Source organism: Poecilia formosa, unplaced genomic scaffold (genome assembly GCF_000485575.1).
Source record: "Poecilia formosa unplaced genomic scaffold, Poecilia_formosa-5.1.2 Scaffold7, whole genome shotgun sequence".
NCBI classification, from domain to species: Eukaryota; Metazoa; Chordata; class Actinopteri; order Cyprinodontiformes; family Poeciliidae; genus Poecilia; species Poecilia formosa.
In genome coordinates, this window is record NW_006799946.1 from 2,055,203 (window position 1) to 2,072,735 (window position 17,533).

Sequence of the window (17,533 nt, forward strand, 5' to 3'; positions counted from 1 at the left end):
GAGTCTGTAGCAGGCTTTGTTATGACTTGGACAAATATGATAGGCTGATTCCGTAGTTCACTTCAGATGGTCTTTTTTGTGCTCAACTTCAGGTGAAAAAAGTTGGAGAAGCTCTGTGACATATTTACAATGGCAGGCTAAAAAAAAAAAAAACACAGACAAAAAGAAACAGCTGTACCTACATAGCGACTCAAAAGCCCATCACCTTCAGCATGACTTGTTGGAAGTCAATACAAACTGACTCCGATGCAGTCAGTTTTTATGGTCACAGGCTCCGCAAGACAACACAGCCTCCCTTCCCTCCCCCCCAAAAAGGCAACAACAAAAAATAAACAATTATACAAGTAGTTATGCACAATAAAAACAATATTTATAACACTTAAAAAATAAAGACAAACCTGTGACAAAAAAAACAAAACACAAAAAAAAAAAAAAAAACCCCAAATAAAAACGCAAGAATGCCGCAACAACGGAACGTTAAACCCGAAAAAACCTCCGTTGAAAAACCGAAACCGGGAAAATGTTTGACACTGAAAATTACAAGCTAGGATAGATATGACAACTGAGACAGGAACACCGTGTGTGCACCCACTACGAACCACGTCACTTTGGTGAGTAAGTAACAAAGAGTAAGTTATGTACGCGTGTGCGTGCGTGTGCTTGCATGTCGGCACGGCCTTTACTGAGGGACTACGTCCCAGCTCATGGCTGCTCCCCTGTCACAAAGTTATTTTGTGAATGCCTGAAAGAGTTGCCAATGCACTCCAGGATTAATTTTGACAGGCCAGACACTCCTGAGATGGTTAATCACTGTGATTGAGAAGGCACCATTACTTTTAGCCACGGCGGCATCAGGTTGGTATGATTCTGATTTTTTATTTTTAACTTAAAAATGGAAGGAAATAAATGCAATCTGTAATGAAAAATTGAAAGCTGTTTTCTTAATTCATCTTTTAAAATATTCAACACATTTGAAACAAATGCTATGACAAAAAGAATAAACTGACAAAAAACTGTCAAGGAGATAAATACTTCTTTTACAGGACTGTGAACGATTTAAAGGCAAACTGAAACAGCAAAAAATAAACTTTAATATCTGCCTTTTTCCTACTTTAAGTAAAAAAAAAAGAAAAGAAAAAAAGAGCAAACAATTTCATAATATCCAACTTTATAGTGAGTAGAATATTACATTTAGCATTATTAGCAAAATATATTGTCTGAGTTTCTAATAATCAAATGCTATTGTCCAAAAATCCCTCCAAAACATCAATTACTCTCAACTCTTTGACATCTGAGAAACATTGTCATCATTGTTTCTCAGATGTTTGGCTGTCTGGTCCTGCTGATGTCATATGCAGCCTCTGACAAGACCCATGGTGAGTTGAGTGATGCAGAAGAAACCAAGGTCAGGAAGAAGAAGCAAGAATCAACGGCACTAAGCTTCCTCCCACTGCGATATCTGGGCCTGACAGACTGCCAAGTCAGAGGGAGGTAACCCTCCCTTCATCTCATTTAGGAAGACATTACACCAAGCCATGTTGAGAGAGCACCTGGTGAGCCAACCTTCCTGTGACACTCTTTCTCAGCAGCAGCATTGAACAATACTACCTTTCAGTTGAGAACATTTATTCAGAGCAGGGGCGGGGGGGAAAGATATACTAAAGAATTTATGACCAGAATCAACAAGAGATAATAAAGATGTACTTTTTTTTAGATTATAAAATGAGAAAAGTATCTAAGTCACGTGTGAGAAATGCCTTTATAAGGTTCTGTCTCCATCTGTCAGGCTTTGTCCATAGCTCCTTATCTAGCCACTGAATTCCAAATGGAACTCAACAATATTGTGCAGAACTGCACAGGACAAACTGATGTCACACAATTTCTCAGGCATACACAACAGGATTCAAAAAGGTGCTCCAGGGCAGAGCCATCTTTCCATTGCTTTCCCAAAAGCAGTACTCCACAATTGTCCATGTCTGAATGTACTTTGCTAAATCTTTAATCATGACTTTAAAATTGAAGCCATGGTTGTTTGGACTTTAGGTGCGTAAATGTTACCTTGCAACCATTTTCCACACAAAAGTGTGAAAAGTCACACTTTTCACACTTTTGTTGGATAGGAAAACGGCATGTTTTTCTATCTATGTTGTGATGAATAGATAAGAGAGAGAGAAAAAAACACCCTTTCACAACAAATTAAAATGTTGGTACTTCCTTTTGATTTTGACGTTATGGCTAACTACAGCTGAAAGAAGTCTTTAACATCAGACAATTTTGAATAAATTTAATAAAGCCAAACTGTAATTGGACAAGTGACTCTAAGAAACTTAAATTGCAATGGACCTCATGGTTCATTCCTGACTGCTTCTGACTGTGACTGTATTTTATACATACCGTATAAGACCCACTTTGTGGGCTTTGAGGGGGGGGAGGGGGTGCAGAGGCCAGGGATCATATCTGACCCTGATGCAAAGAAACAAGCGAGGTGAGGTAGAGCGGTCGGTGTTATTAGATCGCTTCAGACGGGGTGTGACACACTCTAGTTGCTTAGTGAACACTGCAGAGGACAGAGAGGACTTAACAGGAAAAGAACCCTTGGTGCTTGATTGACAGGAAGGGGAGCTTGAACAAACAGACGGGGGAAAAACACGAAGGGTTTTAGAGCAACTGTTAGAGTTGGGGGGTCAAATGTGCTCAGCAGAATGTACGACAAGAAGAGAGGCCTTGTTAGAGACTTCATTGAGACAAATACAATCATCATCAAAATTCTGACCCTAATAATGTCTATAGTAGATCATGGACATACACATTCCTCACTCTAAGTTGTTGCTGTTGTCTACATTCTGATTCCTTATTTTGCAAATTTACACTAATTTTCCAAATGACTCAGATTTCTTTGTGGCCAATTTTCTTCTATCCTAATCACTCTTTGTGCAGCAGCAGTTGAAATTCTTCAGGTAGGAAGTCGCACACTACTTCTCCAAAGAATAATATCGTGAAAATGCCAGCGATGTAAGCACCAAGGGAATGGGGAATTAAAATTGCAACATAGGAAAGCAGGCAAATGAAAAGCATTAAATCTGACCTTATAAGTAGGGCTGTCAGGAAAAAAAAAAACATAGGCTTAAGAGAGATTCCAAATAGCTCTATGTATTTCATAATCAGTTGGAGGAAAGTGTAGCTTATCTACATCAGATCTCAGCTGGTGCATGCAGGTTTACTGCAACGTCAACTTGCGGTGCAACAGAGGAAACTATACAATGTGTGTGAAAAATGTTAATTCAGGCTAGTGCAAAATGAAGATGAGACATGTATATAAAAGTCATTGTACTTTTAAGATTAGATTGGCTGATTGCAAAAACAAACATTTTGTAGGCTTAACAAAATGTAGAGTGTGGAGACTTAAGAGAATGAAGTTGTGTGGATGCTAACTCAGTTGATGAGATGTCGGAAACTGGAAGGGAAAATAGTAACTTTTTCCTCCTGATCTATTTTCTGGTAACTTAGGAAGATTTACTTAAAATGCCAGTGTGTAACATTTATTAAAAAAATATGTTCTTTTGCAAAAAATGTTAAAACTATCCTCATGTATTGACAGCATAACTTGAGATATTTATGAAGATATATTCTTTCTTTGCTGAGAGCAATGGAAAAAGAATATCTTTGATTTTATTCAGTTTCTGTTAAGGGGCTGGTGTGATTGTCAGGGCAAATCTGTTTGACTCCTGAGGATTTGCTTTGGAACTTCCTTTGTTCTTTCATTCCTTGTGATTTTTGTCTAATAAAAGTATTGGATCTATGTATAAAGAAAAAATACCATGTTCTTTGTACAACATTAAACGGAGTACCAGCGCTTTTTCTTTTCTACTTGAAGCACTGGTTGTAACACACTTGCCACTGCTTTTCAATGAACTTATTCAACAATGTATGACTCCAAAAACCACATTTCACTGTATGTTACTATTGATTACAAACAATAGTAACATACTATTTATTACAAACAAATTGATTGCAAAAGCTAAACTCGGCTACCAAAACACTCAAATACTTAAATTATTTTGTAAACTGTTACTGTCTCCAAAGATTATCATCTGAAACTACTTCACTATGACCAACCAAACCCTATCAGAGTAAATAAATAAAAACATAAAATGTCCCATTCAAGAATATTTTAACAAAGAAGAAAATGTATTTATCATATGTTGTTTTACTCTTGGCTAGAAGTGCTCATTATTTTCAATGCAGAGGTCTGGTTTGTGCAATTTAGCTCAACTCTGTGTCACACACTCTTCCCTATATATATATAATTTTATTTATTTATTTTTTTCTCGCTCGAATTTGTTGGAATCAGTATATCTTATAGTGACTACCAGTGACACGTTTTAGCACCGAAAACCCTGTCTTGTCCTTGAACACTGGTTGTACCATAGGTCCAATCTAAACACTACATAGTTCCTGCCAGAAAGCCTTTTAGCCTATAAAATGCTTGAGCCCTTTTCCCCTCCTGTGCTTTCAGATCCCTCTTTCTTTGACATTGTTTCTCTTTAGTGCTCAACCTGCATGTGGGACGTTGCATATTAGCTGAATTAAGGTTACAATTTGAGTTAAAAATGTAGTCTTCTTTCCACAGGCAAATAAAGACATGACAGCTTGCTAATAATGCTGTGTAATGGACCTACACCATCTTCAGTCACAGTTTAAACTGACTGTCAGACACTTCAAGTTCTGTTTGTACTGTTATTGTGCTGGCGACGCCTTATGCCCTTTTCTCCCCTTTTATGGGATCAACTCACTGGACCGTGCGTCCACTCAAATTTCTGGACTTTGTATTTATAATTTTAAACTGTCATTAACAACATTTTTATAATTTATTTAGTCTGAGTAATATTGTTTCGTTTTGTTTTTAGCTATTTGGTGCAAATGATCTTTAACAAAGTTAAAACAAATATTTAGAAAGATGAATATTTTTTACTTATGGCCAGTGAGGGTTATAGCGAGATTTACTTTGAGAAGTAAGGTTTAGAGTTTTTTTTATTATTATTTTTTTTATTAATTATCCACTTGTAGCTATATAAATGTTATTTAGGTGCAGGTGGACTGTAAAGAAAAATCGAAAAATCTTTCAAAATGTAATATGCGTTAGTAAAGCAATTCAAAATATGAAACTCATTTGATATAGTAATGTACTTCAAACATTTTCTTATTTTTAAAGCAGTTAAAAAAATAAAAAAAAATCAGTGTCAGAAAATTAGAGAATGACATGAGACCAGTTTAAAAGAATAGTACAAAAATGTCAGCCGATTATAAATCCCATGGATTGTGAAGTACATGAACTCAACTGGTCAGGGCTCATTTTACATGAATTACTGCATTAATTCTGCATGGCATGGAAGTGATCAGCCTGGACTCTGCTGAGATTTGAAGGAAGCTCAGGTTGCTCTAATAGCGGCTCTCAGTTTATCTGTATTGTTTGGTCTTGTTTCTGTACTCCTTTTGACAATACTCCATAAATTCTAAGAGGCTCTGGTTAAACAAGTCCACTGGCTATTAAAGTACATAAAACTGTGATCATTAAAGCAGATACTGGTATTTTTAGCATTATAGGCCTGTGCCAAATACTGGTGGCACAGAAATCAACATTTTCAGAAAGCTCGTCATGGAAGTATGAAGTGCTCAAAAATGTTTTGATAGATTGCTGTTCTGTCTTTTGACTTGATAAGCACCAGAGGCCAACACTCGCTGCTCACATGGCTCTCCAAATCCTCACTGAGCGTGGAAACTTCACAGACCTCAAGCAACTTGGATTCGGTGCCACTGCCATTTCTTCAGATTCTGGAACCTTGATTTCCAACTTTCTTTCATCTGGAAAGAGGTATATGAAATGCTGAGCAGCAGTGCAAGTCTTTTCTTATTGCGAATAGAATGCCTCTGATGTCTAAATGGAATGCTGCTGATGCTTCGCACAAGGAATGTTAACAGTCCATGTCCTTAGATTCACAATTTTCTCAAGAGTGCAGATACCCCGATTACCCGTGCAGCTGTTTTTGACCAGGCATTTTCTTTCCACTAAGCTTTCCACCAGTTTGTTTTAAATTGGTGGAAACAACCATCTATTTTAGAAATGGTCTTTTGTGTCTGCCTGGTCTTGGAGGGTTTCAATTAGTATCTACTGGAAATGATAAATAAAATAAATCTATTTAATGAGAAACTATATGTTTCGTATTAAATAAGAAACATATAGTTTCTTATTTAATAAGAAACATTATTAAATAATGTTTAATAATTATTAAGCATTAATAATTATTAAACATTGGCCTAATGTAATTTTCTGTTTTTTAAGACAGAATTTTAGTTTTTCAGTAAACATCAGTCATACTCACCATTAAACTATTTTAAAATGAATTAGTTATACAATGACATTCCAATTGAGATGGATCAATGTGGGTATTTTATTTATGCAATCATGTTCAAATATAGGTGTATCGAAGATGATACTTTTTTTAAGCAGTGGTGAAGAACCTGCCTTCACGTTTAATGTTTCTTTTTTAGCCTTTAATTAAGTTAAGCAAATCTAGCTAGAGTTTCAAGATCTTCCTAATTTCAATTGACCCCAAGTTGTTGACTCTTGGAATACTTTACTATTTCATTAGGTATGTTTTTGAAAGCATTTTGTTGTTATTCCTAGTCCTATATATATATTTTTTTTTTTTGTTTTTTCTTCTGTTCCTTGTAAGTCACTGAATTATCACCTTAAGATAAGGGTGAAATGAAAAAACTGGAATGACAATGCAGTGCAAAAACAGAGGAAAAACAAAGATCTCCCAAATGCATAGAAAAGCAAATGGAATAAATGACAGGGTGTCTGAGAAGGGAAGAGATCAGTAAATCAATTGTTCAAACAAACAGTATGAGGGGAGTGCCATTCGCCTTGTCAGCGAAACAAGCCATCATGAAGTCATTTTGTATGTTACACCTCTATATCTTTCATCTCCTCCATAAATCAGACACAGGGTCACATTAAATTTGAGAGAGATGCACCTGACTCATAAAAGAAAACCTGTATCATAAGTCAATACACATTTGTTTAAGTCGGCGTGGAAGAGAAAAGAGCAAGCCGGTGGTGCAGTCAGTTTAAATTCACTGTCTCCATGTAATGATGAAGGATTTCAACACTAAAATAAAACACTGGCTCTTTATTCCTGCACAGACATGTGGATCAAGTATTTGTCAGACCTTGTTTTGTGTCTGCTTTAAATAAGGCTCATTTCCTGTTATTTACTCTTGTTGAACCAACTGCTGTGGTCCCCCATTTTCCAGTAGGGGAAATTATGCTGAGCCCAGTGTGAAAGCAATAAAGTAGCTATAAAGCAGTGACAAGCTCACAATGTGACATGAGACAGAGGAAAGGCAGGATACTGGAAGATGGTGATGGTGGAAAAAAAAAAAAAGATTTGGAAGCACTGTGGATAAAATTATAACAGCTTATGCCCTGAAGGGAAAACGGTGCACATGGCTATGAGAGGAAGTCTGTCTATGCATGGGAGAATGTTTAAACTCCAAAGCTCCCGGAGTGAAAGGGTGGAATTTATTTCCATGCATGCTTTCTTAATATCATTTTTAATATTGGTTTATTGTGGGCCTGTTTATTATTTGCATGCTTTTAGACTGATGATAAAATGCTCACTTAACATAACATGAGATTTTAAATAATGCTATTTATTCTGTATAGACTTCATAGTGTGCTTTTTTTTTGTTCTTTGAGTTTAGAATATTGTGAAAGAGTTTTTGTGGTTCATTTCAGAAGGTGAAACTCATTGTGTGGGTTCACTAGATATGGAGTGAAATATTTAAAGCATTTTCTTCCTAGAATTTTGATGACTATGGCTTACAGCAAACATCAAAGCCTCGTGGAATAAACTAGAACAACTTCATTTTCAATTTATGACAAGTAATGAAATCACAGTTGCATGTCCCTTTGCACACCAAAATAAAATAAACAATGTAAAATCAACAATTACAGTACTATATATACATGATAATATTGCACAAGTCGGAAAGTTCACAGTAGGAGGTAAAACTCTTCAGTTCTTAACAGCAACCAGCATGATTTACATGTCACAGCTGACAGCTCTGATGACCTATGGATACTATTTTAAAAACTGAATCAACTAGAAAAACAACCCTGCAAAGATGAGCCTTTAAATACTTGCTTAGTTTGAGTCAGTAGACTACACCATCAAGATGAAGCCTGCTGACCACCTGAGAGATGTCCAGATGACAGTCATCGACACCACAAGGGTGTAAGGCACAAACAGTCATTGCTAAATAAGCTGGTTGTTCAAAGTGGTGCATCCAAGCACATTCGTAAACAGTTGAGTAGAAGAAAAAGCGTGGTAGGAAAATGTGCTTCAGCAACAAGGATAACCACAGCTTTGAGAGGCTTGTCAATTTGGGAGAGCTTACAATTAGTGGGTTGAGTCTGGAGTCAGTGCAATAATAGTCACTGTGCATAGAGGAGTCTGACACATGCGCTACACATATTACCTGAGTTAAGAGCTTGTTGGTCAGTGATCCAAAGTCTTTGTTGCAGATGAAAGTAAGGTTTGCACTTCATTTAGAAATCAAGGTTCCACATTCTGGAGGAAGACACGACATTAAACCCATGTTGGTTGAAGTCCAGTGGGATGTTCCCGCATGCAGTGATGACTTGGGTTTTCTGAAATCCCCAGTCAATGCAGCAATCTACCAGGAATCTTTAGATGCAGTTCATGCTTCCTTCTGCTGATAAGCATTGTGGAGATGCTGACTTCATTTTCCCAGCAGGACTTACCATCTCCTCACAATCTCATAGGTACCAAAAACAGGTTCAGAGACTATGGTGTTACTGAGCTTGTTGGGGAACCTCACTGAGCTGAACCCTTTGACAACATATTGTTATTGTCAAGAGCAGATTGAGAATTAACAGATCCAACAATGTAGCTGACCTGAAGGCTGCTATCACAGCAAACTGGGCTTCTATTACACCTCATCAGTGGCACTGGCTGATCGCATCTATGCCACACTGGATGGAGGCATGGAGTCTTAACAGAATATTGAATGCATAGAAGTGAACATACTAGCCAAACTATTGAACCTGTTATGGCTGCAAAAGGTGGGTCTACAATGTATTAAAAGCTAATGATTATGGATAGGAACTCTTGACAATTTAAATGCACAAACCACTTGGGGCAAAAGAAACTTAACTTGTTGAACTAGACTGTAATCGGAAGAATTTCAAGACGTGTTAATGAATACATGCATATAGACACATATATCTAAAAGAACAATTGTTTATTTCCTACCAACTTTATATTTTTATATTCAGCTTGTCTGCATCGTGAGTGTCACAGTCTTTGTTTTCGTGACCTGGCCTACAAACCTCATTCTGAATCTGGTTCTAATTCTGAATGAGAGTAAAACAACAAACTCCAGACTGTGAACACATTTTTGGTGGGAAAAGTCTGACCAGATTCTTCTTACACCCAGAATTAACCATGAGCAAATGGAGAATTCTCATATGGAGAATGTTTGGATGTATAGCAAACCTTTCAAATATATATCGGGATTTCATATTTCAAGACCAATTTATTGATTTGGAGAAATGTGAATGGCACAAATGAAAACATTGTGGGGTTTAATTGATCTTCTCAAAACCTGTAACCTACTGCCTCTTGGTCCTGCATTTATTCCAGAATCATGTTTGATTAATGCAGTGAGAGCCTGGCATTAAAGAACATACATTGCGGTTTTTTATCATATTTAATGGCAACATGCCTTTTTCCACAGTTAACCCAACATTTCCAGTTGCTGCATTTTGCACAGAATTTAGTGTTGTGTGCCACATATTTAAATTTCAACATCAAATAGATATTCCTTAATTGTAGCACTGTTGCTTTGGAACAAGAAGGTTCTGGTTTAAATCCTGGCTTGGGGTCTTTCTACATCAAAATTGCATATTCTCTCTATGCATGTATGGATTTTCTCACAACCCAAAGACATGATTATTTGGCTTGTTAACTGCTCTAAATTACTTGTCTGAGTTTGTGTGCATCATTGTTTGCCCTGTGCATTCCTGTAATGGACTGATGAACAATCCAAGATGTACTCAGGCACTCACCCAGTGACCATTGGAGATAGGCATCAACCCTTCGTTGACACTGCAAGTAGAGTAGATTTGAACAATGGATGGTTGGATGTATCTTACTTTTTATAAAACTTCATAGAAATTGATCTGCCATGGCATTACGTCGTGTTGTCACTAAACTTTCTAACTCTTCAGAATCACTTTTTAACCTACTTTGATCAAAAAATTGAATTACCCCACTTGTTTCTTATCCTCCGCCATTCCTCCCGTTTTGCTTTCGACATGAAATGCAAGAACATCCAAGTGCCTGGATGCATTAATTGTGCTGATGCCGCTGCACCTGCAACCATACTTAACACATTTAGCTAATATAGCCCTTTCTCTTCTGTTCCGGCTCATTTAGGTCTTCTCCCTATCTCAGTCTCTATTTCTCACTCTCTTTCCTTCTCTTTCCCTATGGAGCAGAGGTCTAGTGAGAAACAGGGAAAAGGAGATTAGTGTGTGTTTGCTTCATTTCACTGCCTCCAAAGAATCACGGGCTAATCCCAGCTTCAGCTGCCTGGATGCTACTGATCTGTTTGCTCTGAAAGCCTTTGACAGTGGGCCGCAGTTGTGCCACAGAGATTCCTCAGAAACAGCCAAATAAGAGGCTTTGTCCTCACACATAGTGCTAATTTCCTCTCAATCCAGGTGTCCATGGCCTTTTATTGTTCTAAAGTTTGGAGAACTCGACTTTAAAGCAGTTAAACCCCTGGAGCAGAGCTTTGATGTGCACTCAGGAGCTGCACATGATGAGAACAGTATTTGTCTTTATCACTTACAACACTTGTGAGGGTCCAGGTTCCTCTTCATCTGAAAGTAAACCCTTTGAGAATCAACACATTCTCAAGAAAACTTACCAGTTGTGTGGATGAACTATATGTCTGTTCATCATCTTTCGTATGCAAACCTCTTCTATGTGAGCCGGTAGAGCAACAAACTCACTACCAACAGACACAGCTAGTAAATCTAATTCCATCCAATCAAGGTTTTTATGAAGCTCAGAGAGAAACTTTTTGTAGTACCATGATGCTAAAGATGTAAGATGCAGTTTTGTATTGAGGTGTGTTCAAATTCATAGCAGTCATTGATATTTCAGCAGTTTCATTAAAATTTGTTGGAAATAATCAAAAAGTGTTCTTAAAATATAAATCATCGCAGTGGAGCCAGAAGTAGTAGTAGTACCAGTTGTAGTAATAGCTATATTAGCAGTACTAATAGAAAAAAAGTAGTTGTTTTATCATTATACTCAGTGACATTTGTTCAAACACCTTTTTAACCAACTCAGCTTTACAGAAATAAAGTTAGCAGTGTGTCTCTTCATGAAATCAAAAGCAACCCTAGTTGATGTGATATAATGACTGATTCTGCTACTTTTATCTGACTTTTATGTAAGTTATTTACTTTGATAAATTATTTTCACAGGACTCCCATGCAAATTTATCCCATTCTAGCCTAAGTAATAATCTAGAACAAGTTTTGAAAAAAAATAAAATAAAATAAACAACGGCACAGCCAAAGTGTTAGAATTCAATAAAGTCTTGAAGAAGGTGGCTTGATCATTACTGCCAATGACCTTATTTTTTGTAGCCAGATATGCGGATTGTGTGGTCTTAACAAATCCTGCAAACTGAACTGTTGATGTTCTTTTGAAAGCTGTTTACATCTGCTTACATTCCCATATATCCTGGGTCTATCTTGTTTCTTTTTAAACTGGGGTTTAATTTACACATATGACATTCTGACCAGCCTTTTCCTTGCGCTTGCTTTGCCCCGTCTGTATTTCTTCATGTTTTAACCTCTGCTTAGAAGTTAACACAAACCAATTAGTTTTACAATTGTGAGGCAGATTTGAGCTATAATTATATACATTCAGCAAATATGACATTAAGTCTTTAAAAAGTGCTGTCTTTAAACTTGGATAATTACTTGTATATAGATATAAATTTTTCTTGTTTGTGCTCGATAGATGGATCTTAGTAATTTGGATGGTCAAAAAGTTGTTTGTTTATGTTGGTAATTCAAGTGAAACATGTATGTTATGTATTTTAGATGAAATCAGAAGTGATATATTTCAGATGTCTATTTCTGTTTGTGGCATATAGCTTTAAAAATGTTGAGTTCAGGATGAGAAAATTTCAAGAAAGGACTCAAATGTGTTCTATAGCTTGCTTTTTACTGTAGAAACACATTTGTTTCTTAGAGGAGAAATGTCTCCCAGTCACCAGGGTATGCACAAAAACACACTCACGTCCTTGCACTTTGCATTGCCTTGTTGCTGAAAATGTGTTATATAAATGCAGTGCAATTACCTTTACCTTTGTACTTCTCTGCAAACTGATGACTTTCTATTGACTTCCATTTATTTTAGTAATTGCATTTATGCCTAACCCAGACATTTTCCCAAACCAAAACTTAAAACTCAATTCATAGTCCTAATATCAATCTCTAACCCAAAAACGGCACCTCTTTTTACGGGGCCCAGGTTTGGGACCCATAAGGAGCCATCAGTCCTCTCAGTGTAGTTTCGTATTCTTTTTGGAAAAACAGTCTTGTATTTGATACACTATAAAATAAAAGGCTACACACCCACACAGGTGCATGCACACAAAAATATGTAGGGCAGCATTTTCTTCTCCAGCACACCAACCTGAGAGTTGAGCGGCGCCCCAAAGGCTGAGGAACAGCCCATAATTCACAGGCTGCTCTGTGACTGGACTGGAAGCTTGTTTAATAGCAGAGCTGTTGGCAATTTCCAAACGTTTATGTGCTTGTTGCAATTTTTAGTGGTTTGGGAGCCGGTAAAGTTGAAACCGCTTGGTTTATTTATTTTTTCCTTCTCTTTCTCTGACCAGAAACCTAACTTCTTACGACTGCTCATTTGATGATTAAAAAAAAGGGAACAAATACAAAACGCACTGATTTATCCTTTGTCTCAAATTTGTATCTGTTAAAGACCAGCAGTTGGCTGTAACTGAAAATCCTTATCCTTAATTATCACTAATAAATATCTTGCTCTGTGCCTATTAGTGTTGCAAACGGTAATCCTTAAACACTTGTCTACCCACCTGCTGTTTGTTCTGTAATCAGGCTCAGAGCACACAGCTCTTAGTCACATGCTGACAAATTAAATGTGTTCTCTTTGTGAGTTAGCTGTGGAACTTTATTCCGGCCTCCTCGTTGCCCGCATAACATGGCCATGTGTAAACCGTCTCTTTGCTTTGGTTTATTTCCCGTTTTCCTTTTGTTACTTTGAACTGTAGCTCAGCTCAAAATGGCACTTTTTCATTCACTCTCGATTACTACAGTCATATAGTTGTTCTTTAAATACTTTTGCGGCCTTTTAAAGGGTTTGAGAAACATTGATTTGACCTACATTGACATCTTCATGTAGATTTAACTTTTAATGTGTTCAACATCTTTGTATAATTTCATAGCTGTTATGCTTATTGGATGAAGAGAGGGTCTGACCATTATTGGTCAGAATACCTGTGTAAAAATGAATATGTTAAAATATAATAAATACATTAATGGCACATATGGTTTTTGGTGTCAAGTTCTGTAGGGAAACAGTCTACCAAATACTTCTTCTCCCACTGCATGGTGGATGGAATAGATTTTTAGACACTTTTTGTTTCCCATTGTAAAATATTAATTTGGCATACAACAACACAACAAAAGCTTCCCCTGTTTCATTCTTTAATCAAGTCTGTCATTCATTATAGACCAAGCATGGCCTCAGGACACTAATAATTGATGCAGGAATAACATTTGTCTTTGGAATATATCAGCAGTTTAAATTCAGTATAACCAAACCATTCCAACGTGTGTAAACATTAATTAGGATAGAATATCCAAAGCATGTTAATTGTAATAAATCGCTACTGAAACTGAAGTCTGAGATAAAGCAAAAGCCATAGTTCATTGAAATACTTTCCTGCATAAAATGTTAAGTTAGTCCACTATGTTTTGATGAGCACCACACAAAGTTGTATTCCGCACTAAATGTCATTATACCTGAACAGAGATCCTGAAATATAGTTGCCCTTAATACAGCTGGGACTCCCAACTAGTTTGTGTGTCACGCACTTAACACGCAAGGTCAAAGCTTTTGGAGACAATGAATGATTTCTGTATCAATTTGCGACTTTGCGAGCTGCATCATAAAATGGAAATTGTCTATTCGCAGTAAAGGATTTAATAAGCCCCGCACAAACTGCAGCAAGTAATTTAATTGTTGTTTCATTCAAATGAAGCACTTGCTGTCCTTTGGGTCTGGCTGATTATCAAAGGGTACGTTCGCTCTTTTAGCTGTGCGAGTCGGACTAATGGGCTTTCACTTCAGCAAGACATTATTTGTGCTTCGGTAATGTATCTTATATATCTCGCAGCAGCAAAACTAACTGCCTGTACCCGTGGTGTTCTGTCAATTAAAGTGGGGATAATTACTGAGAATTATTATTATTATTATTAAATACTAATTAATTTAATTAGATATTTTATAAAAATAACAAGATGACTTAAGTCAGTCAAGCATAAATGATGATAAAAATGATTCTGCTTCAGCAGTGTTTTAGCCCTATGACATTCTGTGATTCCCCCACCCCTCTCTCTCTCTCTCTCTCCCTCTCTCTCTCTCTCTCTCTCTGTCTCTGTCTCTCTCGCCCCCTGAGCCCCTTATTGCATCCTTCTCGCTGCAGCCCTCAGATCATGTCTAATTCCCCACCTGCTCTCCCTAGATTAACGTCTCCTTGTGTAATCCCATTAAGTGCCCTGTGTTTCTGCCTGGCACTCATTACTCCTCTACCACACCACCACACAAGAGCAGATTCTTAGGCTCAGACAGGGAGCTCTGCGTGAATGTTCTCAGTTACTTCCCCCCGTAATAAAATTAGCCTTTGAGGCTCTACAACTCCAATTGTCCTCTAATCTTCACCTTGATTCTGTATACAAACATGGAAACTTTTGAGACTGCTGTTTAGTTTTTGAAAATTACTCTTTTGTTTTTTTTAGAAAAACAAAATGAAAAAGAACTAACCACTTAATTGAAGTAATTTTGGCGAGCAATAAGACTTCATAATTTCATTGTTTGGGCAGTAATTGTGACAGTGTGGATTTGTCTTTTGTGCAACTTCTCTCTTTAAAATATAATCCATGTTTTTCTTCAGAGATTGGCCGTTGTCTGCACTCCGTCGTTCATCCTTTCTTGTTGAATCACTGGATAATCGATAAACCATGCTTTAGCCTAAAAATGAAGGAAAATTATATATGGCTAAACTTATTCTGTGGACGATGCTCAATCCTGTTCGAAGGAAGTTCAACATTTAAATAGTCTTTTCAAAAGAGAAGACCCTGATGGTATGCTACGTCTGCGACTTCATTAAATTCCCTTTTTTAGTAATACAATAAGCATTTATCCGCTTGTTTTGTCAAACCGTTTTTCTATTGGCTGACTGTCGGCTCTCATTATCATTCCCATTCCTCTGTCTGTCTGACTGGTGTGCTGTCCCCGCAGAATGAGAGAGAATTTACTGTGGACACACTGCTGCGAGTGAATTGGACATGTGGGAGTGCAATTGCGATACTATCACATCTCTCTGTTTGCATATTTTTCATATTGCTGCTTTTTCAGGGTCACGGTGGGATGTTCAACTTGCTCTGTATTATCTACACGTTATGTTTACACTTTGACACCATTAGCACACATTCTTCTTTGTTTGGTATTATTATTCTATATGTTCCCTTGGATAGTGTTGTTCTCTCTGATGTTGCTGTGGACAAATATAATCATAGACAAACGCTATTGTAGGGCAACTTATTTTTGTAGTTGACTCAACAAATCAGTCAGTATGTTTTTTCCGTTAGTCAGTTGGTCACATAATACCGTACTTTAATTAACTTTATAATAAGTTTACTGGTGATAGACATTTTGTTTGCAGAACAGTACAACAATGGCTGTTTAGCTGTACCTTCATAGGACTAAACTTTCAGGTCAAACATAGGAACTGAGAAAAAAAAATAAAAAATCAAAGCTACACAGTTTGATTCTATATTTTATAATCTGAGATTTTAAAATAAAACTAAAAAAAGACCATATGTACACCGAAGAAGCTGTTTACATATCTGCAAAATGTAATCTTTTTATCATACTCTATCTGTTCATGCCACCATGGTAACCCTCCTTTTGTTGTACCGCTTACTGTGCAATGTGTTAAAGTTATCTGAAAAAAGTATTTGTCTACCCTTGGCCATTAAGCTTTGTTGCACAAATGTTAGTGAAGCCTAAAGTAATAAACATCAGGAATACGTATTGCATGTTAAAACGTACTTCTGTATTTTTAGCAGTGACGCCCTACATCAGAGGCGTTTGTTCGTTAACTATCGCTTGTTTTTGTCTGAATTTTTTAAAACTACTTATCAAAAAAAATAAAGATTAGAAAAAGTTTCAAAATTTTAGTCATCACACATAAAAGTTGTTTCATCTTGTTATGATTCAGTCACAGAATTTTAAACACAGTGATGTAATCACAGGGTGAGGGTGTGAAACAGTGATTGTTACCAGGTTTTAAATAGATTTAATGTGGCAGAAATTTTATGTCATAATGTTTCCATGGTGACAAATTCATTAAATAAAGTTGCCAAAAAGTTCCAGACTGACTGGAGTTTTTTTTTTTTTTTTTTTTTTAGTTACTAGAAGCTTTTAAAGTATTGCTGCTTTTCCCTTCTTCCACCTGTTTGTGTTGATTGCTGGTAAGCTGATGGAAGAAGGTTGCTTCACTTTTCTTTTCCTTACATGACAAAGATGCAGCTTTGGGAATAAATGTGGTCCTGGAAAATCACGGAAAGTATTAGTGTGGAAACCAAAGCAGCACTATATATCACTATATATCAAACTGAAGTTGGCAACTATGAGCAACGTGTCTTATAAGCAGCTGGATGTTGGTTGACTACAGGCTGGCAATGTGAGTAGATGGAAAGTCTAAATAATCAGCTAATATTGACTTTTCATTCAAACATCTAAATGGTAAAATGACAAACTTTCTGTAGATGTTATGTGGCAACTCTATGGAGGTAAGTGCCACAAAGAAACAGCATTGTGTTTTTATGAACGTTTATGCATCAAAGTCAAAATTCTACACAATATATACATTTTTGGCATAATGAGAATATTTATTTTTCTGTCTCAAGTAAAAGTATTTAGTAATTAGCTATGACCTCAGGAGTGTCTTATTATTGGGCAGTGTGTGGTGTAAATGCACTGCTGCATATGGTTGTCCCCTATGCGGTTGTTGGGGTTCATTTCCTGACCTTTGGACCTTTGAAAANATCATTGTTTGCCCTGTGCATTCCTGTAATGGACTGATGAACAAT

At 36.8% G+C, this 17,533-nt stretch overlaps 1 long non-coding RNA gene across 1 annotated transcript in view; it reads left to right on the plus strand.

The window, feature by feature from the left end:
- The first annotated feature begins 524 nt into the window (after positions 1-524).
- Positions 525-17,533, plus strand: part of LOC103151326 (uncharacterized) — a 48,873-nt gene continuing 31,864 nt past the window's right edge. The window contains exons 1-2 of the long non-coding RNA XR_477634.2: positions 525-611; positions 1,322-1,553. This is a non-coding gene — a long non-coding RNA (uncharacterized LOC103151326). The remainder of the gene's footprint in view (positions 612-1,321; positions 1,554-17,533) is intronic.